Source organism: Symphalangus syndactylus, chromosome 10, assembly GCF_028878055.3.
Source record: "Symphalangus syndactylus isolate Jambi chromosome 10, NHGRI_mSymSyn1-v2.1_pri, whole genome shotgun sequence".
In the NCBI taxonomy this organism is placed as follows: Eukaryota; Metazoa; Chordata; class Mammalia; order Primates; family Hylobatidae; genus Symphalangus; species Symphalangus syndactylus.
Window position 1 is genome coordinate 68417451 of NC_072432.2, and position 8833 is coordinate 68426283.

Below are 8833 nucleotides of genomic sequence, written 5' to 3' on the forward strand. Positions count from 1 at the left end.
CTTGGAAAATATGAAGATATTGTTGAGGACAGTGTTTACCGGGGGAATCAGAATCAATCCCTGAAAACAACAATTTTTATACATTTTTTATGTGCCCATTTAGTCATAATTTTTAAAATTTCACATTATAATATCCAATAACATTTTTAGCATGCATCTTGTAAGACTCATAGTTGATGTTGCCCACATTATAATTGATGTAAGTAAGCAATAATAAACCTATGTATCTTTCTGACATCAGTCCTTAGTGGAACAACATATTCCAGTTTAGCCTGAATAAAATTTGGACCAATTACATCTTTCCAAAGCTTGCCCAGAAACTTCTGTATCTTCTTTGGAGAAGTAATAGGGCTGGGATCTAGCTTCAATTTCACATAGAAACTTCAACCCCTTTAGATTCTTGGCATCTTCCTGCAGCTGGGCTTACAGTCCACATGGACTGGAGACAATGAAAACCTTGGACGGCATTATGTGGTAAAATACATGGGGGTGGCCAATGTAGCTTTGGTTCTGTGCTTCCAAGAAAGCTACAGAATTTTTTACCTCATTGCTTAATATTTCCTAATAATTATATCTCTAGAACAATGCCTTCAGGCCCAGATAAATTCACAGAAATACTTTTTAAAAGTTTGTTGACTGACTGCTTAATACCATGTGTTATTATTTGAATGTGTTCCCCAAAAGTTTATGTATTGAAAACTCAATTAATCTGCCCTCATAAATGGATTAATTGATTAATAAGAGCTCTGCACTCATGAATGGATTGGTGTCACTATCCCAGGAGTGAATTCATTATTGCCAGAGAGACTTTGTTACAAAAGTGAGTCCTCTCTGGCTCTTATTGTCTCACATGTGATGCCTTTTATGTTATGTTGCAGCAAAAAGGCCCTCACCAGTTGCCAGTGGCATGCTCTTGGACTTTTCAGTTTCCCAAACTGAGCCTAACAAACTTCTGGATTTTATAAATCCCAGTTTATGGTGTTCTGTTATAGTGACAGAAAATAGACATTCTGTCAACACTAGGAAGTACTCAGTTAGCACTTATGGGTGTGGTAATTGCTCATAATTGGAGCCATCCCATAAAGTTCATTCATATGGTTAAAATACATAAGAATTGAACTTGAGCAACGAATAAATAAAGTAGTATGCGACTATACCTGACAGCGTAAAATAAACAAGCATCCATGTTGATATAAATAAATGATTAAATAATTCAATGTGGTAAATTAATATACCATACGGAAGAATTTCACCTACTTATTTATAGTTCTCCATGCCATTCCTTAAGTGTGAGATTCATATCGGGACTTTCTTATAAAGGGCAATGAGTACAGTATGAGGGGAAGAGTAACTTTGGAGTGGAGAAACCCTACCGCAGCCAGGTAATTCCCCTTTTGTATATAACTAATTACCTGATCAGGCGGATCACCTTCTATGTCCTGTTCCCTATCAGACCTCTGATCTCACTGCCACTTTCACATTCCCAGGCATGCTACTGTCTGCTAGGCCTCTGAAACTCCTTAGCCCCTTGTCATGCTACCATTTTCAAGGGAACAAAGGAACACAAAAAGAAAAGAGAAAAGAAATTTTCACTTATTTTTAGGTCTAATGTCTTCAAGGTCCAGTAAAAGTACAGCATCATAAAAGACCTCCTTCTGCTCCCTTTGCTGACACCTACCTTTGCCTCGTATGCCAGAAGACTTGGAAAGGTTCTGGTCCACGTCTCAGGTAACTTCTGAGAAATCAAGAAATATCTTCATTGGAATAGCAAGGTTTAACTCTCTTGAATTCTGTTCTTTCTGGATTTTGGCCCAATATTTAAAAATTTTCTTCTCAGTTCAGCAAAATGAAATAAGCTTAAAGTAAGCAGAATAAAGTAAAAAATAAAAATAAAAACAATTAAATTAAACTGGATACAGGAAAACAATGGGGGAAAATTAATGAAAGCAAAAGCTAGTTCTCAAAAAAAGATTAATAACATTAATAAACCTCTACAAAGACTGACAAAGATGGGAAAACAAAGGACCTACATCGCTAAAATCAGCAAAAAAATAAGAAATATAACCACAGATTCTACAACCAGTGAAATCATAAAAAGAAAAGTCTATAAACTTTATGCTAGTAAATTTGACAATTTAGAAAGAATGGCCAGTTCCTCAAAAACCACATACTACCAAACTGATACAAAATGAAATAAAATACCTGAATAGTCCTATAACCATTACACATATAATCAAATACTCTTGAAAGAGAATTCACAAAGCCTAGATGAATTCAGTGAATTTTATGAAACGTTTAAAAAAGACACCTAGTAACAGTAATGATACCTGTCTTAAAATATTAAAAACTGGCCAAGAGCAGTGGCTTACACCTGTAATCCCAGCACTTTGGGAGGTCGAGGTGGGAAGTCCGCTTGAACCTACGAGTTTAAAACTAGCTTGGGCAACATAGTGAGACCCCATCTCTACTATATATGTATAACTGGTTTGAGATTCTTGTAATTTTTCATATAACCAATATATTTTCTATTATGTGGTTCTTTTTTGTCTTTAGGGTTTGAATCATGATGCTGAGAAGTGGCAAAGTTTTTAAATTTTCAAGTTTATCAATCTGTACAATAATGGAATTTAAAGTTGAAGTTTTAACCTCTCATTTAACAAAATGTGAAGATACAGTTATATCTTCATCCTTTCTGAACATCCCAAACAAACACTTTCCTTGACCCCATAAAAAGATCTTGATTAATATTTTTTTCTTATTTTTCAGGGAAAAAGCCAAATAAACCTTAATAATAATAATAATAATAATAATAATTGTTAATATTTTATTGATCATTGCTATGTGTCATGGATTGTTCCAAATGTTTTACTCATTTCATTGTCACAACTCTTCAATAAAATGGAAAGTAAAATTATTCCCATTTTAATGATAATGACATTATGGCAAAGAAAATCTATACAATCTACAAAAATTATCCAAAAATCACACATGGAAAGTCCTTGTGAAAACCTGCTCCAAGATCCATAGTAGATGCTCAATAAATGGTAATTTCTGCATCTATGTAACCCCTACCTACATTTTTTTTTTTTTTTTTTTTTGAGACAGGGAGGGTCTCGCTCTGTCATGCAGGCTACAGTGCAGTGGCACAATCATAGCTCACTGCAGCCTCAAACTCCTGGGCTTATTTCATCTTCCCACCTCAGCCTCCCAAGTAGCTGAGACTATAGGCACATGCTACCATGTTTGGTTCAACCCTGACCTACTTGTTATTCTACAAAATAGAAAACTTTTTGTTAATTGTTTTATAACAGATATTGTCGATATTTCAATCTCCAATTTAAAATTTCAGATAAAACCATATCATCATGATAAAAGCATGATGACAGGAACACAGTATTATTACAGAAACAAAGACAAAATAAATTAATACAGATACACAAACACATGTAAACAAAATTATATTTTTAACAAAGATATATGTTTTACTTTTGAAATATGTTTCAATTAGACTGCAAAACAAGCAAGAAGATTTATTATAAATCAGAGTTGTTTGTGCTCTCAGGAAGGAAGATAATATCTAACCAATCTCTTTCACTGAGAACTGTTTTCTGAATATTATAAGGCCCCAGGGATTCCAGATGGCATAGAGTATAATTAACTCTTCACTGCCAAATACCTATGTTAGAAGACCGTGAGAATAAATGATTGCCTAGTAGCAAATGGCATCCTACTTTTTGACTACACTTGCACCTGAGGATACAAAAGGACAAGGTGTATTTAACCTTAGAATGTCTCTATAAGATGAAAACAAAAAAGTGCAATTATCTCCACTTAAAGCCTAAAGTTGGCAAACACTTATGAGATAAATGACTTACTCAAGACTGACTAGGAGGAAGAGTTTTACTATAAAAACTTAAACTCATTATCTATTTTTTACGTGGGACTGAATGGAGGATTGAGAATGGCTCTCTATGTGGAAGATAATATGTTTAATTTATTTTCTTTTGTTTTAAGGCAGTATTGAAATGAAAAAAGAATAAACTTTTAGAATCTGATAGTATACATGGTGATAATGTAATAATTTTAGTAATAATTAAGCTATATTGGGCAATTTTTGCATGCCAAACAGCATATTGCATATTTACACATGTTAAATCATTCCTTTTATGAAATTTTAACAATGACAATGACATAATAGCAATGATTCTATGAAGAATCTGCTAAGATACAGAATCCTAGGCTAGGAACTGTGGCTCATGTCTGTAACCTCAGCACACTGGGATGCCAAGGAGGGAGAATAGCTTGAGGCCAGGAGTTTGAGACCAGCCTGGGAAAAACAGCCTAGTTTCTAAAAAACAACCCAGTCTCTACAAAAATAAAAATAACATAAATAAATAAATAATCCTCTACTCAATAACAAAGTTCATTTGCCCAAAGATACATATTTGGTAACTGAACATTTCTAATGATAATATGGATTTCAAAACTATTATTATCAGGTTGAAATGTTAGCATATGATATAGAAATCATACCTATCAATCAGTATTCAGTAAATATTTATCTTCTACATTTATTTTCTTTAATAATATGCCTTGGTCACTATTAATGTTTATTATTACACCTTTATCTTCCTTACATTCCCAGTCATAGCCTTTCTATCACCACTTATCATAAATTCAGCTTGAATCTTTTGGTTTTCCAAATAGACATAATGGCTATCTTTCTCTGTTTCTAACACTTTTGTAACTGTTCAAGTTATTCTTTCTGTTTAAGATCCAGTGGTGACAAAGTGTTAAGTGCTGAGCATGCAAAGACAGTAAGACATGCATGGTCCCACTTTTGTGGAATTTATAATGTAATGCCACATAAATTAAACAATCAACTCTAATATTAGTCATATGCATTTAGCGTGACAACAGGATGCTTTGGAAACACATAAAGGATACATACCCAAATAATGGAAAATTTCTTAGGGAAAGTGATATGGAAACTGAAGGACAGTTAGCAATCAGCTGGGCAATAATGAAGCATGATGTTCTGGGCAGAGGGAAAAATATGTGTGAAGGACTAGGTAAAAGAGTTTAGGGTAATATAATTCAGAATATGTGATGCAGAAAGTAAGAGGTGAGGATGGAGTTATGCATATGCCTGATAGAAAAGAAACTTGAGAGCATTAATAAAGAATATAAAATTTTTGCCTTTTTGATATGGTAACAATTCTTCAGCAGCTTTGTAACCAGAAGATTCAGTGGAGTATCATGATAAGTTTAGGGAGAGGATCCATGTTGGCAGAAAATGAGGGGCGAAATAGAAATGAGGAAATAGAAACAGTGATTTTCCCTGTGACTGCAAGATATTTATTGGGGAATTTACATAAATTGTATGATCCTACTGTTAATATTACCACTGGATTAGATTTATAATAGGGATATATTTCTGCTGTTTTTCCTTCTATACTTTCTTCTCCTGCTGATGCTACTGTTACTACTACAACTGTGATAGACACCTTTTTTTAAGCACTTCAGAGGAATAAAACAGATGAATTAACTCATTGGTTCTCACAAACTGGTGATTTACCGAGATCACTCTGGCTTAAGGGTGGACCGTTTATTAGAAGAAATGGATAAAGCAGTTAAGAAGCTGTTGTTATCCAATTGAAAGAATACAGCAACTTGAGATGAACACTGAATATAAGAAGTGGGCAATTGAAGAGATGGTTTACATGAATAGATCAGAAAATGTCATGGTGACTAATTGAGGCAACATGAAGGAAGTGAGAGAAGACAAGGTTATAGTTTATAATATTGCCTGACTGTCATTGACAAAAATAGCAAAATAGAAGTCTTTTCCTCCCTTTGTTTGAGGCAGGGTATGGATACAATGATGAATTCAATTTTGAATGTGTCAAATTTGAAATGTTATGAGATATCTAAGGAAGATGTCCAGTAAGCAGCTTACTGTACAAACCTGAAGCTCAGGAGACTTAAATATAGAAGTGGACATAGGAGATTTCCCGAGGGAGAAAGTGTGGCATTATCAGAAAAGAAGGCTTGTAGCTTGGAAGGAGTAGGATCTGGATAATTACCAATATGTAGGGAATGGGCAGAAGAAAATGAGGTCACTAATAACCAACCCCCCAAAACAAAACGTTTCAAGATAAAGGAGGAAAACCAGAAGAAACTAGTACAACTAAAGCTAAGCTACAAAGAACATTTCAAAGGATGGAGGGGTCAAATGGTCAAATGCTATAGGGAAGGTAGATACAATTAAAAAGAAAGTATTTGCTTTAAATTTAACAACAAATGTGATTATTCTTTGATGGCTTTTAACATAGAATTATTTGCAAATGATAGTGGAGTAGTGAGATAGTGGGAGAAGAATCAATGTTTCCATGGGTTAGTGCCATGAAATGGAGGAAAAGCAATAGAAACAGCAGGAATATAAGTTCCTACAAGTAGATTGACTGTGAAAGTGTGAAAGAGTGGAGAGGACTGGTAGTACTTTGCCTATGGTTAATATTCAGTAAATTATTAGTGGAAAATGGCAAGAAGAGGCGTGTGCTACTTAAGCTTATAATCTATTTTGATCTTCACTGTCCCTTTACTTGTTGGCAAAGCTTCTCAACTTACCTCTTGGCACAGTGTAAATTGCATAAGACACTACTCAGAATTTCAGATTGATACTTGCCTTCAATTGTTTATGAAGGAACCAGACAGTAAGTTCCTTAGCAATTTCAGTCATGCATGGAAATTCTACCTAAGTTATCTGTACAAGTAAGAAGTCTGTTATTAGGAAATTACATTATATTCCAAAAGCATGCCTTTTCTGGCCACTCTATTGTAATACTAGAGATACTTTCTAGGTCTGAAAACAATTTTCATGCTAAGATGTTGAGTGTACACCATGTAGCCACATGAAACTAGGTATTTTACATATTGTTACATTTTAATCCTCATATCAGCAATGTTGACTGGTATCATATCCCTCATCTAAAACATCATAAATATGTTTTAGATGAGGAAACCAAGTATCATGCCTAGGGTTCCATATAAATTGCAGACCCATAATTTGTACTTAGGCACAGATAGTGAGGCAGGATATTAAAGAAAGAAAAGCAAAATAAAAATTAAAAGAAAAAAATAAAACAAGCTGCCTGTGTTAGGCGGACTCATTTCAAAGGCAGTAACAGGCAAAGTTTTGATAACGTTATCTAAGTGCCAGAGCTCAAAGGGATGTGCTCTGAAGACTCTCCCAGCACTCCCTCAATATAGAGATGTGAGGAGATAAGTTCTCCTATCTCTCCTTTAGTGTAAGTAAACTTCCCCCTGGAATCCCATCCCGCCTGCTATGTAACTATATCTTGCTCCTTGCTCTGTAAGTGTTATGAGTTCTTGTTTTCCCTATAGTTAATGATTGTAGGTTCCTGCTTTTTCATTTAAGCAGTAAAACAAAGGTCACCAGACATGCCTGAGCAGGTCTAGCTTACAGCCAGCTGGACGCCATGGTGGGGGGGTCGCAAGATGAGTCTTTGTGAAACTCCTTTGAACTTTGAACTAACACAGATAACGATCATCTGGGCTGCATAGTAAAGGGTATACTAAACCTGAGTTATAAGCCTGGCATAGCCTGATTAATTGTCTTTGTCTTGCTTCTGTACATTTGTTTTCACACCAGTTAGGAGTAGTTATATGAGCAAGACCTTGTCTTTGTTCGGGGCCCAGTCTTTGGTCATTGAATCTGCTGTGTCTGAGTGCACTCAATAAAGATTCTCCTGCTTTACCCCGAGGTCTCTCTTGCCTTCCTGATTTTTCTGCAACATTTCTGGTGAGCCAGCCAGGAGGGAGAGATGACAGATTGTCTCCTTTGCCTGTGGGTCTGGGGCTCCCAGCCATGGGAGATCAGTTACCCCAACCATGCCACTGGGAGAAAACCTCAACCTGAAGGGGAGATCAGCTCTCCCAAGTCTCCAGCACCCCTCCCCTAACAGTGCAACAGAACCTGCAAGGGGTTACAGGGCAATCCCAGAAGCAGCACTACTGAACTGTGGTGAGGTTTTGGGGCCCAAGGCAGGAGCTGTCCCATAAGGACAGAAGAGGAGCTTGATCATCTCTCGGGGTATAACTACTAATTTGACCCAGAGAGGCTGGAGGCGGTGAGAGTGGCTCTCCAATTCGGATGAAACTTACACCCCAACTGACATGGTATGTGAGAGAGCCTCGCTAAGTCAGTTAGAAAAGGGAACTGGGAGAGGGGCAGTGTGTGAAACTGTGTGAGAGATGGTTCTGGGAGGGACTAATGCAGGAAGGAATGTGGGGAGGCACAGATCTCTTAGTGTGGACTGTATGCTCCGAGCGAAGTGTGGGGCTGACCTGGGCTACTGACAATCCACATCTGGCTAATAGGAGCTGCCCCCTGGCTGCAGCATCCGTGGTGGGAATAAGGAACTCTCCTAGCTAAGCAGGGTCTGAAAACTCCGGTAATAGGAGATGGTCTAGTCAGTCGGAAATGAAAGTCAGAGCGAATCCACATCTTAAAGGGAGGAAATGGGGGGAAAGTCATTGAAACCCACTCCTTTGGAATGTATGTTAAATAACTTTAAGAAAGTTTTTTCAGGGAATTATGGAATGAAGCTGACCCCCCAAAAGTTGAGAACTCTCTGTGAATTAGAATAGCCCTCTTTTGGTGTCAGTTGGCTGGCCATGGATATTATAGATAGGGAGACAATAGGCTGGGCATTTAAGGTGGTGACCAGGGTCGGGGGACAGCAAGGCTAATCAGACCAATTCCCCTGTATCAATTCATGGCTCAATATTATACAAAACTGACCAGCAT